General features: G+C 44.9%; 1 protein-coding gene across 1 annotated transcript in view; it reads left to right on the top strand.

The window, feature by feature from the left end:
* Positions 1–12,799, top strand: part of LOC140484467 (endogenous retrovirus group 3 member 1 Env polyprotein-like) — a 100,303-nt gene that overhangs the window by 72,754 nt on the left and 14,750 nt on the right. The gene's annotated exons all lie outside the window — the stretch shown is intronic.

Genomic DNA, 12,799 nt, shown 5'->3' on the forward strand with positions numbered 1-12,799 from the left:
GGGGGACGACTTACCAGGGGTAAGTGACGGGGCTCAGGCCTCTGGCACGGAGCCTGTCCCCGCTACTCAAAAGGGAAGGGTGGAGAAGAGCAGAGCAATAATAATTGGGGACTCGATAGTTCGGGGCACAGATAGGCGGTTTTGTGGGAACGAGAGAGACTCACGTTTGGTATGTTGCCTCCCAGGTGCAAGGGTACGTGATGTCTCTGATCGTGTTTTCCGGGTCCTTAAGGGGGAGGGGGAGCAGCCTGAAGTCGTGGTCCATATTGGCACCAATGACATAGGTAGGAGGAGTGCTGAGGATGTTAGACAGGCTTTTAGGGAGCTAGGTTGGAAGCTCAGAGTTGGAACGAACAGAGTTGTTGTCTCTGGTTTGTTACCCGTGCCACGTGATAGAGAGTAGAGGAATAGGGAGAGAGAACAGTTAAATGCGTGGCTACAGGGATGGTGCAGGAGGGAGGGATTTCGGTACTTGGATAACTGGGGTTCTTTCTGGCGAAGGTGGGACCTCTATAAACAGGATGGTCTGCACCTGAACCTGAGGGGCACCAGTATCCTTGGGGGGAGGTTTGCTAGTGCTCTTGGGGGGGGGGGGTTTAAACTAACTCTGCAGTGGCATGGGAACCCAGACTGTAGCTTTAGGGTGCAGGATCAGGAGTGTAGGGAGGTTAGGAATATGGCATCAATATTAACGGAGGGTGCCTGTAAACAGAAGAGTGGCTTGAAGTGGGTATACTTTAATACCAGAAGTATACGAAATAAGGTAGGTGAACTTGCAGCGTGGGTTGGTACCTGGGACTTCGATGTTGTGGCTATTATGGAGACATGGCTAGATCAGGGACAGGATTGGCTGTTGCAGGTTCCAGGGTTTAAATGTTTTAGTAGGGTCAGAGGTGGGGGTAAAAGAGGGGGGTGTGTGGCTTTGCTTGTCAAAGATAGTATTACAGCGGTGGAAGGGAAGATGGACGAAGATTTGCCATCTGAGGTAGTTTGGGTTGAGGTTAGGAATAGGAGAGGTGAGGTCACCCTGTTAGGAGTCTTTTACAGGCCTCCTAATAGTCCTAGAATCGTTGAAGAAAGGATTGCGAAGATGATTCAGGAGAAGAGTGAAAGTAATAGGGTGGTTGTTATGGGGGACTTTAACTTTCCTGATATTGATTGGGAAAGCTATAGCTCAAGTTCGTTAGATGGGTCAGTGTTTGTCCAATGTGTGCAGGAGAGTTTCCTGACACAATATGTAGATAAGCCAACAAGAGGTGAGGCCATTTGGATTTGGTTCTGGGTAACGGACCAGGCCAGGTATTAGAACTAGAGGTAGGTGAGCACTTTGGGGACAGTGACCACAATTCGGTGATTTTTACTCTAGTGATGGAGAGGGATAAGTGTGCACTACAGGGCAAGAGTGAAAGCTGGGGGCAGGGAAATTATGATGCGGTAAGGCATGACTTAGGATATGTGGATTGGAAAAGTAGATTCCAAGGCAAGAGCGTAATTGATATGTGGAACTTGTTCAAGGAGCAACTATTGAGTGTCCTTGATAAGTACGTACTTATCAGGCAGGGAGGAAAGGGTCGTGTGAGGGAGCCGTGGTTTAATAAGGAATTGGAATCCCTTGTTAAATGGAAGAGGGCGGCCTTTGTAAAGATGAGGCGTGAAGGTTCAATAGGGGCGATTGAGAGTTATAAGGTAGCCCGGAAGGACCTGAAGAGAGAGCTAAGAGCAGCAAGGAGGGGACATGAAAGGTCCTTAGTTGGTAGGATTAGGGAAAACCCTAAGGCTTTCTATAGGTATGTTAGGAATAAAAGAATGACTAGGGTAGGAATAGGTCCAATCAAGGATAGTAATGGGAAGTTGCGTGTGGAGGCTGAAGAGATTGGGGAGGCACTGAACGAATACTTTTCGTCAGTATTCACTCAGGAACAGGACATTGTTGTCGATATGAATACTGAGGCACGAATAAGTAGAATGGATGGCTTTGAGATATGTAGAGAAGAGGTGTTGGAAATTCTGGCAAGGGTGAAAATAGATAAGTCCCCTGGGCCTGATGGCATTTATCCTATGATTCTCTGGGAAGCAAGGGAGCAGATTGCAGAGCCATTGGCCTTGATTTTTGTGTCCTCTTTGTCTACAGGAGTAGTGCCGGAGGACTGGAGGCTAGCAAATGTGGTTCCCTTGTTCAAGAAGGGGAGTAGGGATAATCCTAGTAACTATAGGCCAGTGAGTCTCACTTCTGTTGTGGGCAAAGTCTTAGAGAGAATTGTAAGGGATAGGATTTATGAACATCTGGATAAGAATAATGTGATCAAGGATAGTCAGCATGGTTTTGTGAAGGGCAGGTCGTGCCTCACAAACCTTATTGAATTCTTTGAGAAGGTGACTAAGGAGGTAGATGAGGGGAAAGTGGTAGATGTGGTATATATGGATTTTAGTAAGGCGTTTGATAAGGTCCCCCATGGTAGGCTACTGCAGAAAATACAGAGATATGGCATTGAGGGTGAGTTGCAGGTTTGGATTAGGAATTGGCTGGCTGGAAGATGACAGAGGGTAGTAGTTGATGGCAAAGAGGGTAGAAGTTCATCCTGGAGTGCCGTCACTAGCGGTGTTCCGCAAGGATCTGTTTTGGGACCATTGCTGTTTGTCATTTTTATAAATGACCTAGAGGAACGGTTAGAAGGTTGGGTGAGCAAGTTTGCGGATGATACGAAAGTCGGAGGAAGGATGTGGCAGGTTACAGCGGGATATAGAGAAGCTGCAGAGCTGGGCAGAAAGGTGGCAAATGGTGTTCAATGTAGCTAAGTGTGAGGTGATTCACTTTGGTAAGAGTAACAAAAAGATGGGGTTATGGGCTAATGGTCGGATACTTAGTAGTGTGGAAGAGCAGAGGGATCTTGGTGTCCATGTACACAGATCTCTGAAAGTTGCCACCCAGGTAAATAGTGCAGTGAAGAAGGCACATGGCGTACTGGCTTTTATTGGTAGAGGAATTGAGTTCCGGAGTCCTGACGTCATGCTGCAGTTGTATAAGACTCTGGTGCGGCCACATCTGGAATATTGTGTGCAGTTTTGGTCGCCATACTATAGGAAGGATGGGGAGGCACGGAAACGGGTGCAGAGGAGGTTTACCAGGATGTTACCTGGTATGGTATGAAGATCCTATGAGGAAAGGCTGAGGCACTTGGGGTTGTTTTCATTGGAGAAAAGAAGGTTTAGGGGTGACTTGATAGAGGTGTACAAGATGATTAGGGGGTTAGATAGGGTTGACAGTGAGAACCTTTTTCCACGTATGGAGTCAGCTATTATATCGGGGCATAGCTTTAAATTAAGGGGGGGGTAGATATAGGACTGATGTTAGGGGATGGTTCTTCACTCAGCGAGTCGTAAGTTCATGGAATGCCCTGCCAGTAGCAGTGGTGGACTCTCCCTCTTTATGGGTATTTAAGCAGGCATTGGATAGGTATATGGAGGATAGTGGGTTAGTGTAGGTTAGGTGGGCTTTGATCGGCGCAACATCGAGGGCCGAAGGGCCTGTACTGCGCTGTATTCTTCTATGTTCTATGTTCTATGTTCTCAGGATGGCAGCCGGTGACAAGTGGTGATTCACAATGCTCAGTGTTGGAATTATATCTGGCTTGGTTTGCAGACGATACAAAGATAGGCAGATGGCCAAGTCGTATTGAGTAGGCAGAGAGGCTGAACAAGGATTTGGACAGGTAAAGAGATCGGCAGATGCATTCCAATGTTGGAAAGTGTGAGGTCATGCACTTTGCACCGAAGAATAGAGGCATGGTCTATTTTTTAAATGGCGAGGAAATTCAGAAATCTGAAGTGCAATGTGACTGGGGAGTTCTAGTGCAGTGTTCTTTCAAGGTAAGCTTGCAGGTTGAGGCAGTAGTTAGGAGGGCAATTGTAATTAGGATTGGGACCATTTACTACGAGAAGAATTGAATATAAGAACATGATATATATGGCTCTTATCAGACCAGATTTGGAGTATTGTGCTCACTTTTGAGCTCCATATGTCAGGAAAGATGTACTGGTCCTGGGGCATATTCAGAAGACTTTCACGAGAATGGTGATCGGAATGAAAAGCTTATTGTATTGAGAAATGTTTGACGACTCTGTGTCTATAGTCGATAAAGTTTAAAAGGATAAGAGGGAATAAAATTGAATATACAGAATACTGAATGACCTGGAGCGAGTGGATGTTGATAAGATGTTTCCATTGGACTAGGATCCAAGGGCACAAAGGAACACGTTTTAGAACTGTGATATGGAGAAAGTTATTTAACCATAAAATGGTGCATGTTTGACATTTAATGCCACAGAAGGCCGTGGGGTCAGGACATTGAGTATATTTGAGACGGAGGGAGATAGATTTTGATTATCCAGGGGATCGAGGGTTACGGGGAGAAGGTCGGAGAATGGGTTTGAGAAACCTATCAGCAATGATTGAATGATGAAGCAGACTCAATGGGCTAACTGTCCTAATGTATGCTCCAATGTTTTATAGTATTCTGGTCTAAAACTCAAGGCAGTACCTTGCAACTCTGAGAAGATAGATTCATGTTCTTCATGAATGTCAGAAGCTGTTGGGAATAGTTAACTGTTTTAGAATGAAGGTACTGTGGTTGCTATCGGGTTGGTGGATAATATGACATTCAGTGCAGGATCACACACCAACTGCCTTGTATTAATATGCTGAGAGCGTGTTTGGCGTCACGGTGGCACAGTGGTTAGCACTGCTGCCTCACAGCGCCAGAGACCGGGTTCAGTTCCCGCCTCAGGCGACTGACTGTATGGAGTTTGCACGTTCTCCCCGTGTCTGCGTGGGTTTCCTCCGGGTGCTCCGGTTTCCTCCCACAGACCAAAGATGTGCAGGTCAGGTGAATTGGCCATGCTAACTTGCCCGTAGTGTTAGGTAAGGGGTAAATGTAGGGGTATGGGTGGGTTGCGCTTCGGCGGGTTGGTGTGGACTTGTTGGGCCGAAGGGCCTGTTTCCGTATTGTAAGCAATCTAATCTAAAACCTGGACCTCTCTGTCTCTCACAATGGGGAGTAGGGGTTGGGGTGGGTGGGCGTAATATCATCCCAGGCATTTCAACTATCCTGAGTGATTCAGCAGTCATCAATGTATCACCTTCTCATATATGTTTCGAATATAAGGAGTGATTGTCCATCTCTCTTAGGGTTCAATACAATCATCTCTTATTCCCTGACAGCGCTATAGATCAACCTTCGCTCACTCCTCATGGTGCCATCATCCCAGGAATTAAGCTGGTCGAACTTCTCTTCACTCTCTCTGTGGTATGAAGATCACTCAATTTCAAAGTTAGAAAATCTGACCACAATACCTTCAGCTAGTAGGAGCCAAGGGGGATTAGTGAGTAGTATGAGCTCTCCCTGTGGGGAAGGGGGTACAATCTCTTCTTATTTGTGTTATATGATGGTTCATTGCACAAGGAGTTATTAGGAGTTTTGAGTTGGTTGTTTTTGCAGTTGTATTTTCAAGTTTAATCGAACTGTTTACCACGTTTGCTCGATGCACAATAAAAGGGGTCCTTCCTCACAGGGGGGCACAGGCTGTTTCGGATGGTTATGGCTTATCGCTCGTTTAAATGGTGCTCCTGGAACATTAAACGGGTGTCATTCACCAATTGATGCTTTCAGGCCTTAGAAAGGAAAGGGTCGATGTAGCCTTGGTGTCACAAAAAAAGATATCTAACCGATAAGGAACATTTAAAGTTACAGAAGAGAGTGTTTTGCTTGGTGTTATTATCATTCTTTCATTCGAAATGTAGAGGAGTAGCTTTTCTCATTCAGAAGAACCTTCCATATCAGTTGTTTGACTAAATTAAGGACGAATGTCAGCTGGTTCTGATCCTTAAAGCTTAATACATAGAGAGGAACATGAGATCGAGTCAACGTGTCATAGAGATGCATAACATGGAAACTGACCCTTTGGTCCAAAAAGTCCAGGCTGACCAGATATCCCAATCCAATCTAGTCCCGCCTGCCAGCACCCGGCCCATATCCCTCCATACCCTTCCTATTCATATATCCATCCAAATGCCTCCTAAATGTTGCAATTGTACCAGCCTCCACTACTTCATCAAGCAGCTCATTCCATCCACGTACCACCCTATACGTGAAAAATTACCCCTCAGATCTCTTTTATATCTTTCCCCTCTCACCCTAAACCTATGCCCTCGAACTCGGGACTCCCTGACGCCATCAATAAGACTTTGCCGATTTACCCTATCCATGACCTCATACTTTTGTAAACCTCTATAAGGTCACCAGTCAGCCTCCAATACTCCAGAGAGAACAGCCCAGCCTCTACGGCCTCTCCCTACCGCTCAAATCTTCCAACCCTGGCAGCATCCTTGTAAATCTTTTCTGAACCCTTTCAAGTTTCACAACATCTTTCCGTTAGGAAGGAGACCAGAATTGCACCAAATATTCGAATAGTGGCCTATCCAATGTCTTGACCAGCCGCAACATGACCTCCCAACTCCTGCACTGACCAAGAAAGGAAAGCATATCAAATGCCTTCTTCACTACCCTGTCTACCTGCGACTCCACTTACAAGGAGCTGTGAACCTGCACCCCAAGGTCTCTTTGTTCAACAACTCTCTCCAGGACAATTAAGTGTATAAGTCCTGTTCAGATTTGCTTTCCCAAAATGCAGCATCTCGCATTTGTCTGAATAAAGCTCCATCTTCCACTTCTCAGCCCAATGGCCCATCTGGTCAAGATCCTGTTGTAATCTGAGGAAACCCTCTTCGCTGCCCACTACACCTGCAGTTTTGGTGTCATCTGCAAACTTACTAACTGTACCTCATATGCTCGCATCCAAATCATTTATGCAAATGACAAAAAGTAGGGGACGCAGCACTGATCATTGTGGTACTCCACTGTTCACGGGCCTCCAGTCTGAAAAAAACCCTCCTCCACCACCCTCTGTCTTCTTCCTTGCAGCCAGTTCTGTATCCAAATGGCTAGTTCCCCCTGTATTCCATGAGATTTAACCTTGCTAATCAGTCTCCCATGGGGAACCTTGTCGAACACCTTATTGAAGTCGACATATATCACATCCACCGCTCTGCCCTCATCAATTCTCTTTGTTACTTCTTCAAAAAATCTCAATCAAGTTGATGAGACATGATTTCCCACGCACAAAGCCATGTTGACTATCCCGAATCAGTCCTCATCTTTCTAAATACATGGACATCCTGACCTCAGGATTCTCTTCAACACCTTGTTCACCATCGACATCTGGCTCAGCGGTCTATAGTTCCCTGGTTTGTCCTTATCGCCCTTTATAAACAGTGGCAGCACATTTGCCAACTTCCAGTCTTCCACCACCTTACCGGTGACTATCGATGATACAACTACCTCAGCAAGGGGCCCAGCAATCACTTCTCTAGCTTCCCACAGAGTTCTCTGGTACACCTGATCAGGTGCTTGGAATTTATTCCCTTTACCCGTTTCAAGACATCCAGCACTTCCTCCTCTGTAATCTGGACATTTTGCAAGATGTCACCATCTATTTCCCTACAGTCTATATCTTCCATATCATTTTCCACAGTAAATACTGATGCAAAATATTCATTTAGTATCTCCCCCATTTTCTGCAGCTCCACGCAAATGCCGCCTTACTGATCTTTGAGGGGCCCAATTCGTTCCCTAGTTACTTTTTTGTCCTTAACATATTTGTAAATAAAACACCCTTTGCATTATCCTTAATACTATTTGCCAGACCTATCTCATGTCCCCGTTTTGCACTCTTGATTTCCCTCTTAAGTATACTCCTACTTCCTTTATACTCTTCTATGGATTCATTTGATCTATCCTATCTATACCTGACATACGCTTCCTTCTTTTTCTGAACCAAACCCTCAATTTCTTTCGTCACCCAGCATTCTGTATACCTACCAGCCATTCCTTTCACCCTGACAGGAATATCGTTTTGCTGGATTCTTGTTATCTCATTTCTGAAGTCTTCCCGTGTTCCAGCTGTCTCTTTACCTGCGAGCATCTGCCCCCCCCCCCCCCCCCCCCCCGGCTCCCCAGCTTTCGAAGGGTCTTGCCTAATACCGTCAAAATTGGCCTTTCTCCAATTTAGAGCTTCAACTTTTAGATCTTGTGTATTCTTTTCTTTCACGATTTTAAAACGAATATAATTATGGTCGCTGGCCCCAAAGTGCTCCCCCACTGACACCTCAGTCATCTGCCCTGCCTTATTTCCCAAGAGCAGGTCAAGTTTGCACCTTCTGTAGTAGGTGCATTCACATATTAAATCTGAAAATTGTCTTGTACGCACTTAAGAAATTCCTTTCCTTTTAAACCTTTAACACTATGGCAGTGCCAGTCGATGTTTGGAAAGTTACAAAATCCCCTACTATAACGATCCTATTATTCTTCCAGTTAGCAGAGATTTCCTTAAATGTTTGTTTCTCAATTACCCTCTGACTATTGGGGGATCTATAATACAATCCCAATAAGGCTATCATCTCTTCCTTATTTCTCAGTTCGACCCAAATAACTTCCCTGGCTGTATTTCTGGGAATATCCTCCCTCAGCACAGCTGTAATGCAATCCCTTATCAAAAATGCCACTCCTTCTCCTCTCTTGCCTCCCTTTCTATCCTTCCTGTAGCATTGTATCCTGGAACATTAAGCTGCCAGCACTATCCATCACTGAGCCATATTTCTGTGATTGCTATGAAATCCCAGTCCCATGTTCCTAACCATGCCCTGAGATTATCTGCATTTCCTGTTAGGCCCCTTGCTTGAATAAATGCAGTTTAATTTATTAGTCCTACATTATCCCTGCCTGCCCTGATTGTTTGACTCACTTCTGTTCTCAACTGTACCAGTCTCAGATTGGTCTTTTTCCTCACTAGCTCCCTGGATCAACCCCCAACCCTCACCTTACTAGTTTAAATCCTCACGAGAAGTTCTAGCAAATTTCCCTGCCAGTATCTTAGTCCCCTTCCAATTTAGGTGCAATCCGTCCTTCTTGTACAGGTTAGTCCTACCCAAAAGAGATTCCAGTGATCCAAAACTGTGAATCCTTCTCCCATACACCAGCTCCTCAGCCATGCATTCATCTGCTCTATCCTCCTATGCCTACACTCACTAGTTAGTAGCACTGAGAGAAATCCATATATTACTACCCTTGATGACCTCCTCTTTAAATTTATGCCTTACTCTCTGTAATCTCCCTTCAGAATCTCAACCTTTTCCCTTCCTATATCGTTGGTTCCAATGTGGACAATGACCTCTTGCTGGTCCCTTTCCCCCATGAGAACATTCTGCACCCTCTCTGAGACATACCTGATTCTGAAACAGGGAAACAACACTCCATTCTGATTTTTCTCTTCTGGCCAGAGAAACGTCTGTTTGCACCTTGGACTACAGCATCCCCTAACTCAATTGATCTCTTGGAAGCCGACGTACCCCTCGTTGCATTAGATCCAGTCTCAGTACCAGAAACTTGGCTGTTCGGGCTACGTTCCCCTGAGAATCCATCACCCCCTACATTTTCCAAAACACCATACCTGTTTGAAATGGGTATATCCACAATCGACTCCTGCCTTAGGTGCCTATCGCTCTTACACTTCCTGAAGTTAACATGTCTTTGTGACTGTATCTGAGACTTTCCCCCCTTCCTGTAACTGCCATCCATCACATACTGTTGCTGTTGCAAATTTCTTATCGCTTCTATCTGTCTCTCCAACCGATCCACTCGATCTGGTAAGATTCGCATCCAACAACATTTATGACAGATATAATCCGCAGTAATCCTTAAACTCTCTTTAAACTCCCACATCTGACAAGAAGTACATATCACTGCAAAGGCCATTTTTGGTCCTTCACAATCGACAGACCCAGAAAATAACACCGCCTTATTCCTCTACAAAACACTGCACCAGTTTAACTTAATAGTTATGGCTTATATTTTAAGTTTAATCAAGATACTTATATCTAAAAACATATACTCAAGAAAGAACCCACTGCACTCACTACTGCAGCCTTTCTACTGGACAGACTTAAAACAACGATGAACCGATCTGATTCTGTGTTGTGAACTTCACCCAAACAGGCTTCTCCAAAATTAGTCGTGAAATTCACTGTTTGTTAATTTTCCCAGATGCACTCTGATGTCCAGCGTTACATGAATTAAAAAATAGCAAAGGGAATAAGTGTGTAGGTTCTCTCTCTCTCTCTCTCTCTCTCTCTCTCTCTCTCTCTCTCTCTCTCTCTCTCTCCCTCTCTCTCTCTCTCTCTCTCTCTCTCTCTCTCTCTCTGTCTCCCCTCCACTGTCCTCACCATGTGCTTCCTTTGTCTGTTCTTCTCCCTTTTTAAAAGTGCTGTTGTTTTGACTTTTTTTTCCCAAAGTTCCAAAACAATACAACAGCATAAAACAGCAATTGCTGCTCCTGGACTTCGAGGAAATAACCTCTACCACCTGAAACACCTCAAAAAAGGTGGAGCTCTTACAGCCAGAAATGTTTCCTGTCCTCCATCTTGCCCCTGGTACACCCCTCAACTTTGTAACAGATGCGCCCTCCAGGTTGATGTCCCTTGGGGTGGGGCATCATACAATTATAGGGGGAGACTTTAACCCGACATCTGGATCCCAAGGTGGATAACATGTTTCAGGTTCTCGACGATATTTCCTTGCAATCCAGGCAGCTGGTGGATCTAAACAGGGAATTGTGCCTGGTGGATGTGTGGAGATGGTTCACTCTAAGGGTTGGTACTTCACCTTTTTTACCTAAGCCACAAAAGTGCCAAACTAGGATTGACATGTTTTTGCCCGATTGGCCTTTTTGAATTCAGTGCTGTTTTGTAGAATTGGTAACATAGCCATTTCTGATCATGTGGCAGTTTACATGGAGATTAAGGATGGTGGCGACGGGACAGGCTCACAGTACTGGTGCATGGATACTTTCCTCCTGAACGATAGCTAGATTATTGAATATTTTTAAAGGGATTTATTAATATTTTTGTACCTTAATTTGGACAGCCAGTAATCCGACCGTGCTCTGGGAGACTGCACATGCCTTGGCAATGGGATTGATTATTTCTTACTCGGCGACTCGGAAGCGGTAGAATGGAACAGCTGAGACAGCATATTTTGAAGACCGTCTGTAACTAAGTTGCAGCAGATCACAATGCTCCAGGCTGCTCTGAACGCTGCCTTCATCCAGACAGTAAAGAGAGTGATTTCATTTGCGAAACGGAAGTTATTTGATTATGGTGATAATCTGGGTAGATATCTGGCATACTTGGCCAGAAAGAAGAGTGTCCCCAGTCTATCACATTCATTCGTGAGCGTTCTGTTACTATCACCTGCGATCCCAGAAGGGTTAATGCAGCATTCAGGAAGTTATTTTCTGGGATGTTCCAGTCAGAGGGCTGTCAGGACAGATTGGCGACGATGGAGCACTTTGTTTGGACCCTGGAACTCCCAGGTGTAACTTCAGAGCAGGCTCTCGTTTGAATGCCCCTGTGACAATCCAAGAGATACAGGAGGCGGTGAGGCAGCTCCAGAGTGGTAAAACACCGGGCCCAGATGGATTTTAGAGTTAGATTTAAAAGGAGTTCATAGACCTGCTGGCTGGGCCAATGTTGGATATGTACAATTATTCACACAGTCAGGATTACCTCCCATCCTCTCTGAGAGAAAGAAATATTTATCTTATTCTCCAGAGGATTGCACTTCATGTAGGCCTATATCCTTATTAAACGTGGACTATAATACTTTGGTGAAAATGCTGACGTTGAAGCTGGAGAATATCTTGCCCTTCATTGTGAAATAATACCAGACAATTTTTATTAGGGATTACAGGTCGTCTAATAATATTAGGAGAGTGTTAACATGGTTCAGGTGTGCCAGCAAGGGTCGATTCCAGGCTTGGTAGTGGATGCAGAGAAAGCAGTTGACTGAGTGGAGTGGCTGTACCTCTTTTATGTCCTGGAAAGGTTTGGCGTTGGAGGGGTCTTTGTCAGTAAGGTGGCAGTGTTATATAGGGAACCTAAAGCAGTGGATTTCACTTATGGTGTAAGGTCTGAGAATTTTACCAATGGCTGAGGCAGCCGTCAACGGTTTCCCGTTACACTGTTACTATTTACACTGGAGATTGACTGTTGGCAGAGGCCGTCCGGAGTGACCACAATATAATTGGCCTGGAGGCAGGATCAGGATTGCATAAGATCACCCTTTACACAGATTACGCTCTTCTCTTTCTAACGAGCTCGATGATATCTATGCCCCATTTAATACAAGTGATTAATTTATTTGGATCTTTCTCAGGATATAAAATCAATTTTATTATATCAGTGGCCATGCCTGTCTCGGATCTTCTTAGATTACCTGATCTTGGAAGTTGAATCCGATTCCCTTCCAGATGGTCAGAGGGAGGTTTCCTGTATTTAGGCATTTTTATCACCCCAGCCTTCAATCAATTAGATAAAGCTAACTTCCTGCAGTTGCTGGAGAACAAAGGGCAGGACCGCCAGTGCTGGGAGGATCTTCCGATACCATAGTTGGGTAGAATTGCTCTGGTTAAAATGAATGTACTTCCTCGTTCATTATATCCCATGCAAATGCACCTTTTGATGCTGCCCAGGTAGCCTATATGGAGGGTTACAGTCGGCTTTGATCTTTTATTTAGCATCACGTGCGGCCTCTAATGGAGCTCACCCTATTTAAGCTTCCGCGGGTCTGAGGGATGTGGATTTTACACACTTTAAGAAATACCAATTGAGTTCCCTACTAGCCTAGGTGGC

Source organism: Chiloscyllium punctatum, chromosome 13, assembly GCF_047496795.1.
Source record: "Chiloscyllium punctatum isolate Juve2018m chromosome 13, sChiPun1.3, whole genome shotgun sequence".
In the NCBI taxonomy this organism is placed as follows: domain Eukaryota; kingdom Metazoa; phylum Chordata; class Chondrichthyes; order Orectolobiformes; family Hemiscylliidae; genus Chiloscyllium; species Chiloscyllium punctatum.